Source organism: Panthera pardus, unplaced genomic scaffold, assembly GCF_024362965.1.
Source record: "Panthera pardus isolate Hobbes unplaced genomic scaffold, ASM2436296v1 HiC_scaffold_15, whole genome shotgun sequence".
In the NCBI taxonomy this organism is placed as follows: domain Eukaryota; kingdom Metazoa; phylum Chordata; class Mammalia; order Carnivora; family Felidae; genus Panthera; species Panthera pardus.
This window is the reverse complement of record NW_026526710.1, coordinates 66,108,121-66,128,576: the sequence shown is the minus strand read 5'-3', so window position 1 is coordinate 66,128,576 and position 20,456 is coordinate 66,108,121. Positions and strand designations below refer to the sequence as shown.

The 20,456-nt window shown below is 38.6% G+C and overlaps 1 protein-coding gene and 1 pseudogene across 4 annotated transcripts in view; one reads left to right on the top strand and one right to left on the bottom strand.

The window, feature by feature from the left end:
- DCC (DCC netrin 1 receptor) overlaps positions 1 to 20,456 on the bottom strand; it is a 1,128,596-nt gene that overhangs the window by 968,722 nt on the left and 139,418 nt on the right. The window lies entirely within an intron of this gene.
- LOC109275579 (40S ribosomal protein S19-like) overlaps positions 1 to 20,456 on the top strand; it is a 147,112-nt pseudogene that overhangs the window by 279 nt on the left and 126,377 nt on the right.

Sequence of the window (20,456 nt, the reverse complement as noted above, 5' to 3'; positions counted from 1 at the left end):
CTGAGTCTGAATTTGCCTAGAACATGTGCAGGGTTTCCACTCTCAAGTGTCCCACTTTAGACAATAAATGATATAGTCATCCAACCTTTAATTCCTTTTTTTTTTTTTTTTTTTTTTTTGGTCTTGCTTCTACTTTGGTATCAGACAAATATGACTTTTTTTTTTTTTAATTTATTTACTTTTGAGAGAGAGAGAGAGAGAGAGATAGTGGGGAAGGGGCAGAGAGAGAAGGAGACGGAAAATCCCAGGCAGGCTCCACAACCATCAGCACAAAGCCTGACATGGGTCTCAAACACATGAAATGTGAGATCATGACTTGAGCTGAAACCAAGAGTTAGATGCTCAACCGACTGAGCCACCCAGGCGCCCCAAAAAGGACTTCACTGATGTTGCTATGTTTATGTTTTTTTTTAAGGTAAAATATATAAGAGAATAAAATAAATTCCTCCCTATTTTGATTTGGCTCTTTAGGTAAAATAGGCTCATCTTAGAAGTAAAGCAGCCAAATATGGTGATTTGTTTTTCCAAATCAAAATTCTAAATACAGTCAATGATATTGTAATAGCACTGGATGGTGACAGATGGTAGCTATACTTGTGGTGAGCATAGCATATCCTACAGAGAAGCTGGATCACTATGTTGTACACCTGAAACTAATCTAATGAAGTGTATCGTCTACACTGAAATAAACTTTGAAAAATAGTCCAAATGGCAAATGTATGCCAAATGTATGACAAAAGCAAACATTAGCAGGACAGCACAGACTAAAGAAAGCAAATAAGAGAAACCGCACAAAAAATTGTTTGGGAATATTTGGAAATTCTCCCAAGATGTCACTGAATTCACTTCCACATCTGATTCTAAATGCCAAATATATACGGTATGAACTCCAGCCTCAGGGCTTTTAGAATATCCCAGAAGAATTATGTAGGTTACTGACTTGTGCTGTGTAGGCAGAAAGATAGACTTCACATGTGGCAGGGCAATAAAGCAAGTATTTGTCAGCTTCCAAATTGGAACCAACAATGAATTGGCTATTTGCAACACTGCTATTTCTACAGGCATGATGTAAGCATCCTTTACTCCTGTATAATGGATGGAAGGATCAATTCTAGATGTGCAGTGGCCCAGTATATTTTATCATTATATCATCTTATAACAATAAGAAAATCTAAAATAGAAACCTTTCTAACAGGCCAGGATATCCCCCACCCCTACTCCTTGAAGACTACAGACTTGGAAAATTACATATTTATAAAATTGTGTTTATAATCAATGAAATTTTAGGATGCATAGCTCCAAGAGAAAGGATAGTAGTAATGAACACCCACACCAAGGAAATAGAAATAGTTAAGATGTTCTTATTTATAACTCAAAGTCTTTGAGGTATATTTGATATTCTTGTTCCTACAAAGGTGAATTGAACATTTCTTCTTTATTTACTCTGATATTCCTCTTCTAGATTACAACTTCTTAGTTCTAACTTGTCAAAAAAAAGTCTTAGAGCCAAGTTATCCATTGGAATGACTGTAAAACAACCTTTTACATAATAGCTAGTATTAAAACCAAGTTCCTGAAGTGCTATGTCTTCTAAACATACATGAAAAAGCAGAGCTGTGAGTCAGTTCCTCATATTTAAAACTTCTGTTTCGTCATTCACTTTTACTCCAAGAATTTGTAGATGTTCAGGCAACTTTTAATGCTCCTTCCTATTCAACAACCATGGGTCTTGGGAAGATAATACTCACTTCTCTAATTGAAACTGCTCCATCCACATAATCGAGATAACATGGATTGCCCCAAGACAATGAGGCACTGTCTATAAAGCAGCTGCCCCAGAGTGGAGGAACACAGATAAATCTTGTTTTCTATCATACGCTCTAGAAGAAACTATTTATAACATTGCCTTAAGCAACAACTAACAAGGAGAAATATCCACCCAGAAATTTTGATAGTGACTTATAGAGACAAGAAAAGGGAGCCTAAGAGATGATAGATATGGGTTTAAATTCTGGCTCCACCATTCTTTTTCTTTTTCTTTTTTTAATTTTCTTTCTTTAAAAAAAATTTTTTTAATGTTTATTTATTTTTGAGAGGGAGGGACAGAGTGTGAGCAGGGGAGGGACAGAGAGAGAAGGAAACACAGAATCCGAAGCAGCTCCAGGCTCTGAGCTGTCTGCAGAGCCCAACGTGGGGCTGGAACCCACAGACCACGAGATCATGACCTGAGCCGAAGTCAGATGTGTAACCGAATGAGCCACCTAGGTGCCCCTAAGTTCAGGCTCCTCCATTCTCAAGTGGCATTCTTGGGCATGCTACTTTGGCTTGCTGCAACAGTTTCTTATTGGTTAAGAGCCAGATGCAATCACCAAGAATCGTTAACACTGACACTTGATGATTCCATCTGTTCTCCCTTGCCCAAATAACAGTTCAGAGGACTGAAATTTGACTTGATAGCTGTTCTCTTTTTTTACGTTACCTTTTGTGGCATAAACTTCCACTGAAAAGAGACAACACAAAGGCATTCAGTTATGTGTGATACATGCATATAAGCTGTGCTTAGAGGTTCATTCTTGAAGCTGGTAAAGAGAAAGTGATTGTATTTGGGGGACTGCAGTAAATTGATTCTGGCATACCATTTGTTCCACAATTTACTATACTCCAATTCTTTGCCAGATACCTGCTCCATCTGTAATAAAAGTGTGCTGAGAGTCTCAAAGAATAAAAGAAATGCTGCTCATCATTTCAGCAATAATGTGTAAGCCCATGCACTTGGCTGAACAGGAACTGGTGAACAAAATCTCTAATCCAAAATTACCAACGTGCAAAGATTTCCAATAAAGATGCTCTAAGAGATGACTGTTTTGCCTCCTCTCAATGTGACACAGCTATTTGGTAGAATCTCTGTCATATTAGAACCAGTGGACATTAACATATTTTTAATGTTTCTGCTTTGAATATTCAAATAATGAATAACCATCTTGTTATTGATCAATATATGCATGTGTCAATTACTTTAAATGTTTTGTACACATTGCTCAATGTTTTCAATCCCATTGAGAAATAAATATTTTACCCCCATTTTTCTGCTGAGGAAATTGAGGATCAAAAAGTCTAAGTCACTCAGATCTCCCAACTCAGAAGGGTTCTTAGCCTCTCATCACAGCTGGATTAAACAAAAATAATTTTGCAATCATCTTACGAGAGCTGTGGTATTAAAGTAATGCTATTCAAGTTAACGTATGATAATTTTAAATGACACCAGTTACTTTTTGATGGAAACTTGTATTCATTGGAAGTTTTTGCATGGAAAGACAAGGTAGGGAGAAAATATTAATAAAACCAAATGGGGGATAAAAAGGCATAGTTATTAGCACCAGAATAACCTCACAACAAAGGAAGCTTGTGTGCCACAAGCTTGCAACAAGTATTGTGTTGCCTCTAATTGTCTGGGTTTTTTGTTTGTTTGTTTTTTTATTCCAAACTCAATCCTATTCCTCACATGATAAATTCAAGTGAATGAAACAGCAAGAGGTGAATTCCTCCTAAAATATCAGTCCTTCTGGATGCTAATACATGGCTTCTGCTCAAAGTGGTTCTGTTCAGCATCTTCATTTGCCATTCATGAATCCTTTACATGCGTCCTTGCACCCCTAGCTTGATGATGCATTGTTTGCAGGCATCTTACCAAGAACTCAGCTCAAGCAGGAAATGCCCAGTGCAACAGCTTTGTGGTGAATGTTTGCAAAATGTCAAGAACACCTGTGCCCTGTCACCTGAATTTCTCCTTGGCGTGCACAGAAAATCGAGTAACAATTATGTTTCGAGAACAGTGCTGCATGCCTAAAGTCATATGGAATCAGGCACCCTAGCCCCAACTGAGAATACAAGGGAGTAAAAGGGTAGAGGCAGGGAAAGGCATTCATTCATTCATGACAATTTCAGCCCAAAGCCAGCAAAGCAGTGAGATAATATATAGGGTTTAACCCTAAGTCATATACTCTTCCCTCAGGCTTTAAATTGTGATTGGGACATAGAAAACCCTTGAGAATGAATTGCAGGGACCTTACCCAAGTTCCCATCTGTTTGCACCATGAGCCTCTAATGCAAACATTTCCCAAAGCAAACGAGAGAAGCTGTCTTGGGAGTCATTGAAAAGGGACTGGGCAAAACATTAGAAAATATACAACCGAGAACAATACAGAATGGCTCCGTAGGGAATCAACTCACTTTGACCTAATATTGAAGACTGATAGCTGACAATGTTGAAACATTAATAGTAGATAAAATGCACTGAAAGGTCTTTGTTAAGCAAAGACTTTGTGTTAACAATGGTTGCCAAATAGGTATTTGATGAGTAGAGGGGTGGGGAAGGGAAGACCCCCAAGACAGGAAGTGGCAGAGGTGGTCTTCTTATGGCATTGGAAAAGTAGATGAAATAGTAAGGGTTATATAGTTTGGGCCTTCCCTGGAGCCTAAGTCTCTTCTGTGTGCCTGATAGTACAGAGCACTGGCTCTTCAAAACAAACCTCTAATGATTAGCTGGTAATGCCTCCACAGAGAAGATAGATGTATTTCCACGCCTCTTCACCGACAGTAGTGATGAGGAAATAGACCAAAAGGATGCTTGGGAAACCTGAAATCATTTAGCAAACTGGGAGACTCAAGATCAGGAAAGATCAGGCTGTCACTGTAGTTGGCAATCAAGAACTACTAAGCTCAACCCAGTAATTTAAATTTGTTTGAATTCCCGGATCCTCAATCAGCACCATCTGCACTAGAGGACCTTGTAACTTAGTTGAAGGAATAGGATTATTATTCCTATTAGCTCAGGTCACGATCTCACGGTTTGTGAGTTCTAGCCCTGCACCAGGCTCTGTACTGACAGTGCAGAGGCTGCTTGGGATTCTCTCTCTTCCTCTCTTTCTGTCCCTCCCCACTTTCTCTCTCTCAAGATAAATAAATAAACTTTAAAAAAAATGGGATTAATGTTCTTATAAAGAGATACACTGGAACGCTGGCTCTCTCTCCCACTCTGTGAGGTCCCAGTGAGAAGGCAGCCGTCTGCAAGCCAGGAAGAGCGCTCTCACCAGAAACCAATCCTTTCAAACCTTGATCTGACACTTCCAGCCTCCAGAACTGTGAAAAATAAATTTCTGGTGTGTAAGCCTCACGGCCCATGGTATTTTGCTACGGCAATCCAACCAAACTAAGACAGGTCCAGAGGGCAACTAGCATGCCCAGACAGGTAAAATAAATGATACCATGTCAAGAGTCGGCAAACTAGATCCAGCCTGCCACCTCCTCTTTATGGCCTGTGAACGCAGAATAATTTTTACATTCATAAGTGGTTCAGAAAACACACAAAAAATTTTATGACATGTAAAAATTATATGGAATTCACATTTCAATGCCCATGAATAAAGTTTTATTGGAACACAACCACATGCCTTTATGTGTTATGGCTTCTTTAACACTATTACAAGAGAGCTGAGTTGTGACAGAGACTGTATGGCGTGAATAACCTAAAATATTCACGATCTGGCTCTTTTTCAACGTTTTTTTTTTTTTTTTTTTTTTTTTTTTTTATTTATTTTTGGGACAGAGAGAGACAGAGCATGAACGGGGGAGGGGCAGAGAGAGAGGGAGACACAGAATCGGAAACAGGCTCCAGGCTCCGAGCCATCAGCCCAGAGCCTGACGCGGGGCTCGAACTCACGGATCGCGAGATCGTGATCTGGCTGAAGTCGGACGCTTAACCGACTGCGCCACCCAGGCGCCCCACGATCTGGCTCTTTACAGGAAAAATTTGTCAACGTTTGGTCTCCACTGGTTCTCCAATAAGGTTCTTAAACCTTATTGTATATAGGTATCACCTGGAGGTCTTATTAAAATGCAGATTCTGACTCAGTGGAGCTTGAGTGTGCACAGTCCTACGAACTCCAGGTGATGTTACTGCTACTGCATGTGGACAACTTGATTAGGGAGATTCAAAATCCACTTTATCTAAAATCCTGACCTTCATTTAGAGGAACATCTTCTTTAGTGATCTGGTTGATTGGGTAATCAGCGCTCAGTACTAACAGAATTATCTTGGGATTCACCTGAGACTTTGAAAATCAGTTCTTAACAGGGATGGGTAGGACTAAAGCAGAAAGGTAATCTCTGGTTTACACATTTGCTAATGGAAAGCCACCGTAGGGGCCACCTGGGTGGCTCAGTTAGTTGAGTATCTGACTTTGGCTCAGGCCATGATCTCACAGTTCTGAGTCCTGCATTGGGCTCACCGCTGTCAGCCTGTCAGTGCAAATCATGTTTTGGATCCTCTGCCCCCATCTCTCTCTGCCCTTCCACTGCTCATGCTCTCTCTCTCTCTCTCAAAAAAATAAAATAAAACATTAAAAAAAAAGAAAGCCACTGTAACAAAGAAAGTATGTCAAAACTGATCATTTCCAGCTTATGTTAATGTAATGATTTTTTTCATTTTTTTATGTTTTTCTTCTTGATATATTTTTTTTCATTATATGTAAAATGGCTCTTGTTTCCTTTCTATGTTAACACCCAAATCTCTTTTTTGAAGATGTAAAAAAGGACAATTCTCTCTCTCTCTTTTTAAGCTTTTAGAGCAAAACATCTAAAAGTAAATATTGAGATTTGAACTGATGAGAAACAGATTGGGTATTGCCTGTCAACTCCCCAAAGGCCACAAAATAAATGATAAGGTAACAGCAGCCTCAGCTCATTAAAATGCAGCCTATATTCACTGAGATTTCATATGCATGTCTTCCTGCCACTGTCTCCTTAACAGATGTCATGGAATCAGACACACAGGGCCAGAGAAATGAAGTGCAAATACCACCCCAGGAGCCACCGAGACCCAAGCTGTGGGCACCCCAACCTGTGAGCCACACATGCGCAAGTGCATGGGTGTAAATTCATCAGGCAGAAGCCCAACATGTCATTTGAATCAAAAGAAAAATCTGGCATTTTAGGGATTTAGCTCTAACAACTTTCTGATGTTTTGGTGATATAGTGCCTATTCGGGCCCCATACAAAACTAGCTATGTGATTTTGGAAAATATCTGGACAAATACCCTGCATATTTACACTGTCCTAAGTATCAAAATTATGAACAATTAAGCTTTATTTATTGTGTTTTTTTTGTTGACTTATATGTTTTTTTTTTTTAAGTTTATTTATTTTGAGGGAGAGAGAGAATCCCAAGCAGGCTCTGTACAGGCAGCACAGAGTCCGATGCGGGGCTTGAACCCACGAACCATGAGATCATGACCTGAGCTGAAACCAAGAGTCAGACGCTTCACCAGGCACCCCTGATTTGCATACATTTGATTACTAAGTGCAGCACAAACTATATGAACGTCATAAGTTAAACAATTATCTGTGGCCTGTATTTACATTATCCATATCCTGTAGTCAAAAGGGTAAGGCATAAGGAAGAGGACTAGGAGGTGATGAATTATTTCACTTTAAGTTAAAATGGAGGCTGGGCTGTAACCAAGATAAGTGATAATATTGCTACCCATTATTGAATACTTAATATGTACTACGGTACATACTATATTCAAGTGGGATAACATTGGGGCACCTAGGTGGCTCGCTTGGTTGAGCATGTGACTCTTGATTTTGCCTCAGATCATGATCTCATGGTTCATGGGATCAAGCCCCACGTGGGGCTCTCTGCTGGCAGGGCAGAACTTGTTTGGGATTCTCTCTCTCATCTCTCTCTCTCTCTCTGCCCCTCCCCTGCTTGTGCTCTGTCTCCCTTTCTCTCAAAATAAATAAATAAATAAATAAATAAATAAACATTAAAAAAATAAAAATATAACTTAAAAAAGTGGGATAACATACATAAGGCATTTATGTAACAAAAGGAAGCCATCAATAAACATATTCCCCCTTAACCACCCTTACAAACATAGGGAGGTTTCTCTCTCCCCATTTCACAGATGGTGAAAGTGAAGTGTAGAGAGACAGTATTTCAGCCAAGGTTGCACAGACAGTAAGCTGCTCAGCAAAGGCCGGCGGTCCCCAATGCCAGAACCACTGTTCCCAGCTGCTAGCAATGTTGTTCCAGGACAATGCAACACAAAACTCCAGATTACTAAGAAATAGCATTCAAAGCCTTTAAAACTTCCCAGCCCCACTCAATTGAAGGGTAAAACCCCTTGGGGATGATTTATTTTGTAAAATGGCATTGTTTTGGGAATGCTTGTTGAGCTAAGATGGAGTAGCTTGTGGCAAAGCATAGCTCCTGCCAAGACAACCTAGAAAAGCTGGAAAAAGTAAAAAAAAAAAAAAAAAATCAATCCATCAATCTGTGTAAAGGTATCAGATTTTTGCTAAAGCAATGAGAACTAAAGGGGTCAAGATTTCAGAGACAGGAACACTTCAATAAAAGTGAGCTGTTATCCTATGGAAACTTTTTTCCTTGGGGACATTTGCCAATTCTCAGGGCAGAGAAAGAACCTAAGAATGCAAGTTGCCTGGGCACAAGCCTACAGGCAGGAATAGAGAAACTGGTAGGTTTTTGTGGTTTTGCAGAAACACAAGTGGGGATGTGAACAGTCAGGATGCTTCTGAAAAGAGAAAAAGAAAACGGAAACAATGTCGGATTCTCCCCAGGACACACAACTGAGGCTATACGGGAGGATGAACAAGTAATTTACAAAGCCACTATGGGAAGAATGGAGTTGCCTGACAGTCCCTGGCTACTGAGGAGATGAGGATTAGGATAAATTAGGGTAAAACCCATTAAAGGAGGAGCCCAAGTGGTCACACTAGGCTCTTTGTTGAAAGCCTTGGAGGACTATATCCTAGGAACAGAATGAATGAGAGAAACTGTAACCCAGCCTGACTCAACTCAGTCCCCTGCTGGGTTAAGCTAATAGAAGCTGAGTAAACTAATTATACGTACATGTGTGTATAGTTTACACACATGCATATACATACACACACATACACACATACATATATGGATAGGTATATATGGTATTTAGCATTCAGTCAGGAATGACTAAACAAGGCAAGACACAGGACAATATAATATTAAAAAGAAATAGACCCACACTGAGCAGACATTTTAATTAGAAGTTCAAGGAAATATAGAACAAGCTGGAGAAAACAGATGCAAAGAATGGCTAATTTCACCAGAGGACCAGCATTCATCAAAAGAATCCAATGAAAATGTTGGAACTATAAAACATAAGAAGTAATATTAAGAGCCTAATGGATGGGTTTATCAGCCAATTAGATACTGCATAAAACAGGGTTAAGAGAATGGAGAAAGTCAACAGAAAAGCTCAGCATTTTTTTAAACAAAAAATTCAGGAAAAATGAGTAAGAGATGGTGGAATACAGTATAAATGTTGTAACCTGCAAGTAGACGGGGAACTATTGAGAGAAAAAATGAGGCAAAAGTAGTATTGAAGGCATAATGACTAAAGGTTTTCCAAAATGATTAAGGACATCAACTCTCAGATGAAAAATCTCATTGAACTTTGAGCAAGATAACACCAACACACACACCAACACACACACACACACACACACACACACACACACACACACACAAAATGAGCTGTATCATAGTCAAATTGCTGAAAGCCAAAACCAAGAAAAACATTAAAAACAGAAAACAGATTTTTTTTCTCAATAACTTATAATTGACTTCTCAACAGAAACGATCAAAGTCAAAGAAAATGACTGGTAACCTAGAATTCTACACCCCACAAAAATATCCTTCCAAAGTAAAGACGAAATAAACACATCTTCAGAAAAACAAAAACTGAGAGCCCTTTCCCCAGCTGGCAGCCTGGAGGCCGCAGGACGCCTGGAGTTACTGTAAAGGATGTGAACCAGCAGGAATTCTTCAGAGCTCTGGCAGTCTTCCTCAAAAAGTCTGGGAAGTTGAAAGTCCCTGTATGGGTGGACACTGTCAAGCTGGTCAAGCATAAAAAGCTTGCTCCCTGATGAGAGCTCTTTCTACACACAAGCTGCTTCCATAGCACAGTGCCTATACCTACAGGGTGCTCTGGGGTGAGCTCCATGACCAAGATCTACGGGGGATGACATAGGGAAGATCTAGGGAAACAAGTTCTAGGGAAACAAGGTCATGCCTCCAAGACAGGGGCTGCAGCCCTGGAGCGGCTGAAAATGGTTGAAAAGCACAAAGATGGGGGCTGTAAACTGACCCCTCGGGGACAGAGAGATCTGGACCGAATCGCCAGACAGGTGCCAGCTGCCAATAAGAAGCACTGGGACAAATGCTGGGTTAATAAATTGTCTCAGTCCAAAGAGAAAGAGAGAGAGAGAGAGAGAGAGAGAGAGAGAGAGAGAGAGAGAGAGAGAGAGAGAGAAACTAAGAGAGTTTATCACTAGCAAACCTACATCAAAGAAACTTCTAAAGGGAGTTCTTTAAGCGGAAGGAAACAAGGCAATGCCAGATGGAAACAAAAAGGGTAAATATGTGGGTAACTGTATTTCAATGGCAATTAATGCCTTATGGGCTTTAAAACATATTTAAAATTAAAACTCATAATAAAAATCAGAGGACAGGAAGGGATATGTACAGTTAGAGAATTCCAAGATGTTACCATTATTCACAGTAATAGTTTGATTTTAAAATCAAATTGTAAAAAAAAAAATCAAAACACAACAATTGATTATAATAAGTCAAAGGCACATGTTGTGTCTAGGGTATCCACTAACAAAATAGTAAATAAATGTGTAACTAACAAGTTAATAGAGTAAAAAAATGGAATAGTTATAAAATGATTAATTTTACAAAGGCACAAAAGGAGAGAAAAGGGAATATTGAAATCACTGAGATCAAGGGAAAAAAATGATAAATATAAACCCAAGGATGTCAATAATCAAGTTCCAATGGATGAAATATTCCAATTAAAAGGTTAACACTACCAGTCTGGTTAAACATTTGGGACACAGAAAGCTGGAAATTTTAAGGATGAAAAAAGATGTACCATGCAAATATCACCAAAATAAGCTGGTATGACTGTAACAGCACTTTCAGATTTCTTTTTGAAGATATTCTAGGAATATAAACCCATTCTAGAAAAGAAAATGCAACTTCCTATCTTCTTGAGGGTTTAAATTATTTTTATGTTTTGTGCAATTAGCGCTCTGTATTGAAAAACAAAAAGTGAGATAAACAAAGATCCTGATGTTTCCTTGGGGGAAAATGGGTGAAGTTTCCAAGGTGTGATAACAATTCCAGAGTAGCTGTTGCTCCCCGGGGTGTAGGGCTAGCACCCTACATTTACATAAACTCAGAGGAAAATCAGAGAATTGGAACCACCAAATATAACCATAGTCTAAAAAATCTGTAGCACTTTTTTTATAAACTTCATTTCCGGAAACCATACATCCTGAGTCATCCCCTATGGCTTGGTTTATCATTTAATCTAAGACATTTATCTACTTCTCCCTTCTTTCTCTCCCTTTCAAATCCTTCCTCTGTGATCAGCAAATTAATCTATCTCCTCAACCTCTTTCTCAACATGCCCTCCACTTCGTGGCCTTAACTGAACCCTGGATGTTTATGGTCATGGTGGTGACTGTTTCATAATGATGACTCTGCAAATGGCACCACTGCCTTGCTGCCCTCTTCTTTTGCAGAAGCACGGGTCTGGCGAAAGCCAAATCCTGGGTGTATGTACTCTACTGTGTACCTTCTGTCAATCTCACTTCAGTGGCTTTATAAATATTTCTGGAGAAAATCACACACACTGGCAACACTACTCTACTGTGGCAGCCTCAGTTTTTCAGTCATCATGAGAAAGTATTATGTCCCGTCCTTCTCTCCCCATTAAACTTTCCCTATATCTGCCTTCTCTCTTAGCTCTCTCACACTTCAGTGAGAAAAAAGAAATCATGCACTGTGAATTTCTCCATCTTCTTAAAAACAAAATTCAAATCCACCTGCAAAGACATCTTTCTTCCCTCCTCCTGCTTCAGTGGAGAAAACTATCCCTGCTTCTAACACTGCTCTCTCTACACAGTCTGGATCCATCTTTTCTCCTCAAGGACCCAGAGTGATTTTCTTCCTCTCTTCTGCATCATCAGGCTCCCACTCACTCATTAACCATTTATTTTTTTTTTTAATTTTTTTTTAATGTCTATTTATTTTTGAGAGAGAGAGAGGTTGAGAGAGAGAGAGAGAGAGAGAGAGAGAGAGAGAGAACACAAATGGGGAGGGGCAGAGACAGAAGGAGACACAGAATCCAAAGCAGTCTCCAAACTCTGAACTGTCACCCTAGAGCCCAATGCAGGGCTTGCACTCACGGACCGCGAGATCATGACCTGAACTGGAGTTGGACACTTGACCCACTGAACCACCCAGGCATCCCATTAACCATTTCTATCAACATTTAAAAATGCTCTTTCTTAAAACAAGTATTTTGTTTCTACAGTGACCCCTATAGCTGTGGTTACATTTTTCTGCTCCCCTCTCAAGTGGCGTCTGCTTCATATCTTCTCCCAAATGTTCACCGGTTCTACTACTCCAAGTTCTTCTGATTAAGAGAATCAACATACTGTATTGCCAGATCTAACAAACATTAATTTCCTACTCAAACTTTCAGAAATATCCTTACATTTCAGCACTTCTTCATTTGTGAAATAATTTCTTCCTTTGATTTAAATACCACTATTCTCTCCTGCTTTTCATCCTATGTCACTGACTATTCCTTCTTACTTGGACTTCTAATTACTTCATTTCCCCCAGGGCATTGTTTTAGGATACTTCTATTCTCTCCTGACATACCTGTCTACTGTCAAATTTACATCACCCTCAGACTAGTCCTCTGAGCTCCTCTGATATATATGGTCACCTGTCTCAGAGAAACCCTAAAGATCCCAGCCTCTATTAATTCTGTCCAGGCCATGCCCAAATTAAGACACATCAACAATTTAAACCCAGACAGCTGCTCAAGTAAAAATCCCATGTATTCTCAGGTTTCCCTTTCTTCTACTCCCCACATGTAATGTTCCAGTAAGTTCTGTCCAGTCTACCTAAATATACACAAATATTTACATTAATATCATTTGTTATTAATATCAATAATAATTATTAATAAATTAATATTATATCTATGGCTATATATCTCCTGCCCATTCATTTCTCTGTCTCTATTGCCACCGCTACAGTCCTGGCCACCTCTGTTACCAACATTATTGAAACAGCCTTCTCAACCGTCTCTGCTTGAGCCTATGCCACTAGAAACCATTCTCTGCAAGCATCTGAAGAAATATTCCTTTAACTTTTTATGCTGAAATAATTGCAAATGTACAGGAAGCTGCAAAAATAGTACACAGAAGTAGTGGTGTGTGCACCCTTCATTCAATTCCCCCCAATGGTTACATCTTGCACAACTACAGCAATTATCAAAACCAGGAAACTAACAAGGACACAATGATTGTATACTATGCTATGCCCTTTGGCCACATACGTAGAGTCCCATAACCATTACTGCAGGGGAGAAATCTATTGAAGTTAAAATGATCACTCCATTTCCTCTGCTTAAAGTCCTTTAACAATTTTTCATTTTAGATAAACAAAAATTCAAACTCTTTACTCTGCTCTACATGATCTGCTCCCTGCCCACTCTTCCACCTTAATGCTTGTGTCTCTCACTTTCTGTGTTCCAACATCACTGAATAGTTTCCTTCAATTCCCCAAATAGGATGACTTTGCCCTCAACTTATCCCCGTTGTACATGTGTGTCTCTTTATCTGAAGCACTCTTTCCCTAGCTCATGTACCGCAACAGATCACCCTTGTCAAATATCTAAACCTGTTCTCTCTCAGCACCTGGGTTTCTGTTCATGAATCAGACCACAACTTGCAATTATATATGGAATTGTTTATATATCTGGCATCTGTATTGTTCCTCCACTATATAAATTCCACTGGGAAGATAAAATGTAGGTCATAATCTTCTATCCCTATTTCCTAGCATAGAGCATTGATATACGAAATGTAGCGGGTGCTCCACCTAATGAATAAATGAATAAGTAAGGTGGGATAAAGAAAAGAAATTAGTAAAATAATAAAATAAAATTCATAGTTTGAAGACATTCTGAGAGCCTTTGATGAAAGGCCCCATGTAAGGCTGGAGAGGTATTAAGTAGATCCATAGTTGCTGGCCTCTACAGTATGGCTCCCCTCCTGTGGGTATATATAATTCTAATTAATACTAATTGGATTTAAAACTGCATCAAGGAGGAAATTTTTTGTTGTTGCTTACAGCTCCTGAACATCAGATCTGAAAGACACAACTCCTCACTCAACACAGAACCCTCTTTTTATTTTAGAAGCCATCAGCACTGGTCCAGGGATGTAATCTTTTCCCTGTCTTTCAGAAGGGGGTGTGGTGCCCTCCCATCCCTAGCATCCAAATTCAAATAGTTTCCTACTCTATAAACCAAATATCATAAATGATGCCCAACTCCAATATATCTTAAAATAGATATGGTAGACATCACAGGAAAAGAGCGGGGGTGAATAAAACAGAAGAACATTCATGGTTTGAAAACTTTTGAGAATCTCTGATGAACAACAAGGCAACTGTATGGAGTCTTTCACTGACAAGCAGGTGCCTGGTTTCCAGTCCAGGCTCTGCTCCCTGCTAGTGAAGACCAGCTATTCTACCTTGGCTTCAGTTTTCTGGTTGTTAAAGAAAAGGAAAAAAGCCTTCCAGTTCATACAATGTACAAAGCTATTCCCCACCTCAAGTTGTATTCATAAGTTGTCATGTGAGTAAGAAAACAAAAAGAGAACCAGAAAAAAAAAAATAAACACTGTTACTGCTGTCTGGTCACTGTTTTTTGAACAGGGCTCTCTCTTTCTTCTCTCTCTTATTTTTTTAATAATGTTTATTTATTGAGAGAGAGAGAAAGAGAGAGAGAGAGAAAGAGCAGGGGAGAGGCAGGGGGAGGGGTATGGAGAGAGAATCTCAAGCAGACTCTGCACCCAGTACTGAGCCCAATGTGGGGCTCAAACTCACAAACCATGAGCTCATGACCTGAGCCAAAATCAGGAGTTGGACCTTTAACCTACTGAGCCACCCTGGTGCTCCAAACAGGTGATCTCTTTTGCATGAAGAAAACCTCATATTTTCTTTGTTGCTTCACTGTAGCATGAGACATGCCATTTTTCCCTACCTTGTTAAAAGCCTCTATTACAGAAATTGCCAGATCTATTAGTAAATCTTAATTACCACTTCTTGTGCTGCTTTTAGCCTCTAGTGGGGCAAAATTGCCATGATTTATGCTTTACTAACAATGATATTTTTACATTAGTAAGCAATTAAAGAGCCCAACAGCACTCCTGGGAACTTCAAAAAACCATAGAAGGACTGCCATCATTTTGATTTATATCTACTCTAATTGTATTTACAGAAAACTTATAAAGGAAGAATATTGTGTCCAAATGTTTATGGTGCTGACAATAAATGCTTGTAAAAAGAGAAGCATTCATGCAGATGCTTCACATTGCCTGTAGAAGTAGCATATAATGTCACAGAGAATGGGCTTAGACAAGGTTACATCAGGTGGTGATCAGTGTTGGGTCTTAGACTTGTCTACCCAGGAAATTCAGATGGAAGGGATTTCACTGGGGGGTGAAACTTCTATCTTCTGTCTAGGGGGGTGACAAGTGGGATTGATTTCAACTTGGAGAGGGGATTGTGGGGAACAGTATTCCTTTACATTTAGAGTAGCATGGAGATCTATTAATAAAAAAGATCCATGGTGAATAAAATAGCTAAAATGGCAAGTTCTTCTGCAAGCCATGAGTAGAATGAAGGCCAGGAATTACTGCTTCTCTTCTTCAAGACATAGACTATTGGAAATCAATCCTTCTAATTCAACAGAAAGATTTACTTCTTACATTTTTGAGGCCTCGCCAATAAGACTTCTTTCCTTCAGTCTTTATGTGTTTAGTTTTATGGTGCCTTCTGCAGTGTCTCTATATTTACTATCAAAACCTTACTGTGCAGAAAAAGGCTACATTGTACACTAGAATAATTGTAGGAAAATTATATTGATTAGAATATAAATTTTTTAATTTAAATCTTTTTGAGTTACCCATATTTAACCAAAAGCTGGTAAGAACCTAAACTCCGTACTTTTCCTTAAGTCGCAGAGCCTACCGTCTGAGCAGCAGGGCCAGCATCATCCACAGCTTGGGTGAATGCTGAGTCTCTCCCTATCCCAGACTTACTGAATCAGAGGTGGCATTTTAACCAGAGGATTCAAGGGGACATTAGTGTTTGAGAAACCCTGTAATAGAAGGTTGGCAGAGAATGGGAAGTCAGTGTGTCTATCAGGAAATTTAATCATGATATCTGATATTACAAGGTCCATAGCTCTAAAAAAAAATGGTGAAGACGAAGATGAAGAAGAGGAAGAGGGGGGTAGGTGAGGGGGAGGAAGTGGAAGAAGAAAGCAGGAAAAGAAGCAAGCACAGTGGGGGGGAAGGGAGAGGAGGAAGAGGAGGAGGAGGAAGAGGAGGAAGGAGGAGGCAATGGCTTTTTCAAATTATGTCCCAAAAGTCCTCTTTCCTAAATCTGTCACCAAATGAACCAAATCTTTAATACAAAATTTACATGGTTATCCTTTCCACATTTAGGGCATGCAGAGAGCAGAAGGAACTTCTTTGACCTCAAGATTCCTGTTTTAATAAAGCAGCTTATAGATGCCTCCTGCCTAGAAAGAGCAATTTGTGGCAGGTGGCTTAACCATAACTTGAAACTTTGCATTTAAATAACCAAGTCTCAGTGTCTACAGGGTGAGACTTATACAGCATTTCAGAATGAGTTTGGAGGGTCCCACAGATTAAGCAGTAATCAGTGTCGGTTCGAGGCCATTTCACATGAACATTTCTAGAGAAATCGTGGTGCAGGGGTCAAATCTTGTTTCATTTACCTATTTTCCTCTCTCTTTTCTACTAGAGGTTGTTCAACACCAGAGCTGGTGCTGGACACACTGAATATTCTCCTGCCTACTTCCCCAGTGTGTACTCCCATACCAGATAATATTCCCATGGTTTACAAAAGCACATTAATACTAGAGGAATGAAAACAACCCACATCGATTTCGTTTCCACTTTCTTTTCAAGTACTGCTGCTTCATGAAAGTTTGAGGTTTAAATCTTTTTAATTAAATTACATTTAACTGACAATTTCTGGTTAAAATTTCTATTGTGAATTCCAGATGATTGTAGAGTCTTGGAGAACCTGAGGAAATACAGTTAACCAAAGAAGATACTCAAAAATGAGGAATAATTCTAGGGAAAGTGAGGATGGTGGTAGACAAATAGGGAATAAGCACAAAACAGCCTCTTCTTCCTTTTTCAAGTTTTTCTGTTTGTCCTCAATCCTATCAAGAAACATTTCTGATCAAGAATTAAAGAAATGTCCAGTTGGGATGAAGACAATTATGAAGACATAATCCTGTGCAACCAAATCTTTGTCAGCATCTCTTTTTTCCCCCCTAGTTTTATTGAGATGTAACTGACATACATCCTTGTAGAAGGTTAAGGTGTACAGGATGATGGTTTGATTTACATATTTTGCAAAACAATTACTGCAAGTTTAGTTAGCGTCAATTACTTCATACAGATACAATAAAAAGAGAAAGAAAAAAAGATTTTTTTCCATGTGATGACAACTTTTAGGATTTACACTCTTAACAACTTTCGTATATATCATACGGCAGTGTTGAGTATAGTCATCATGCTGTACATTCACATCCCTAGTACTTGCTTATTTTGTAACTGGAAGTTTGTACTCCTTGACCACCTTCATCCAATTTCCCCTTCCCCAAGCCCCTACCTCTGGTACCAACAAATCTTATCTCTTTTTTGTTTGTGTGTTTAAATTTCAATATAAGTGAGATCATACAGTATTTGTCTTCTTCTCATTTATTTCACTTAGCAAAATGCCCATAAGATCCATCCATGTTGTCACTAATGGCAGGATTTCCTCATCTTCATGTCCAAATGATATTCCACTGTATGGATGTGTGTGTGTGTGTGTGTGTGTGTGTGTGTGTGTGTGTGAGTGTGTACTTTCCCCATTCATTTGGCGATGGACACTTAGGTTGCTTCCATATTTTGGCTACTGTAAATAATGTTATGGACATGGGAGGGGGCAAATATCTTTGTGAAATAATGTTTTCATTCCCTTTGGACATAGTCCCAGAAGTGGGATTTCTGGATCATATGGTAATTCTATTTTTAATTTTTTGAGGATCCTCTATACTGTTTTCCATGATGGCTGCACAAGTTTACAATTCTACAAACAGTGCACAAGGGTTCTCTTTTTCCACATCCCCTCCAGCATTTGGTATCTCATATCTTTTGTTAGTATCATCTCAACCTGTTTAGTGATTAAGTGGCATAAGAAAAGAATTTCTCACGCTCCTAAAATACTGAGTATCTTAAAGAGGACTCATATTGTGACTAGCCTTGTAATCAGAGTAATAGTTTTTTCAGTTGTCTAAGGGCTGCTACAGAAGGCATTTCAATGCTTCCTTTAAGGTTTATTCTTCTAAATAATTTAGTGCTTTTTAAAAATTATTTCAACATGTTTTTCATTATTGTTAATCACAGCATCCCAAGGAGACCCAATGGGCAGACAATATTTTCTCCATTTTATAGATGTGTTAACTGAAGCATTTCTGGATACAGGGTACTTTGATGAAAAAAAAAAAAAAAGTACCAGAGTTCAGTTAAAAAGTCTCCTAACTTGCTGCTTAATATTTAACACCAACTCACCTTCCCAACTGCATCTACATTTTACAGTGATGGGGTTCCCTTTAGATATCTCACTCACTGGTTGTGATGCTACTGATTATTGCCACAGTTTGGCAAAGACTACTAGGCTCACTTCATAACTGGAAAATCGACAGATAAACACATATCCAACCCATCCAGATACCCACTAAGCCTTCCAGTCCACAGCATAATATCTGGGAGCATTTTCAATACAGTTATTAATTCCTATCTAAAGGTTTCCGAGTGAATACATTTTATGCCTTTTCTTAGTTGTACATTCCAAGTCTAAAATCTGAAACTACATCCTGTCTAAAAGAGGTTTTCCTGTTCCCCACAGAGAACAATAGCATATGTCTCTACTGTTTAAGAGATAGTGAATAATTTACCAAATCAGAACATTCTGTAAAAGACACTGTTTTTGCTTTGATGCTCTTGTGTAACTGCCACTGACTTTAATGAGAATTACACACATCTGTCATTGGGCAGAATCAACCCCATTATTTATTAAAGCTGAAACCCACCATTTTCCATAAAGCTCTCCTCTAGTCAATAATTAACAGATATAAGACTCACAGATTTGTGGTGCATACTCTATCTTTCTGATGAGTAAAACATGGTGGTGAAAGAAAACGAGCTAGGGAGAAATATCCTTGGCCTGACAGTCTTTCTCCTGTTTGTTGTAGCCACATAACTAGATTTTCCACCTTTGGTGATTAAGAAGGAAACAAATAGCTTCAATATTTGTTTGTTTCATTGCTATCACATATCTGTTATGGCAAGTAATAGGAGTTTATTTGATTAGTTGGTATAAATCAACCGCTTTATATTTTCCAAAATCACCAGGAGGATATAATGAGGACATGAGGTCCATATGAATATCTTGAGGAATATGTAACCTTGAACTCTATCCTTGTTACTCAGATGTCTTATCAGTAGCCTAGTTGTACTGGCATCTATGGGAACTTGTTAGGAACAGGGCCCCACACAAGTCTACTAAGTTAGAAATGCTGAGCTATCTCCTATTAGTGTGTTAACAAGCCCTCCAGATGATTCTGATGCTCACTGCAGTTGAGGAACCACTAATCTATATACTATTATCCATGACCTTGGAAAATAATTGCCATCTGAGAAAAGATGGAAAAGTAGTACTAATATTCTTACACTTCTTTTTTGTGTGATTATATATCATAAAATTATATTACTTTGTAATACAAAATATGCTTCCAAATAAAAATTATCCCTCCTATTTTCGATTAATTTCATAGATCATATTCATTGTTGAATTATCCTTTTTGGTTTAGAAAAATAATGCTTTTCATGTTTAACTACTTTCTCTTTATGACATTTAAGTGATTCTTTTTTTGCCCTTTGAGTTCCAATTATTTGTTATACCTTAATTTATTCTGCAATTTTCATTGAAATAGAATAAAATATACCAAATAAAACACTCATAATACTTGTACAATTCTTCTCATAATTTCTCTATCATTATCTACTTCTCCTTCACTAGTAAGGTCTACTAAAACATCCTTTTCTCTATTTGGCTAAAAATATTTTAGTACGAAGTGATCCTGCCCATTTATTTACTATCCCCCCAAGTCTTCTGATACTCAAAGAGTCGCTGTTTGTTTTACAGTACT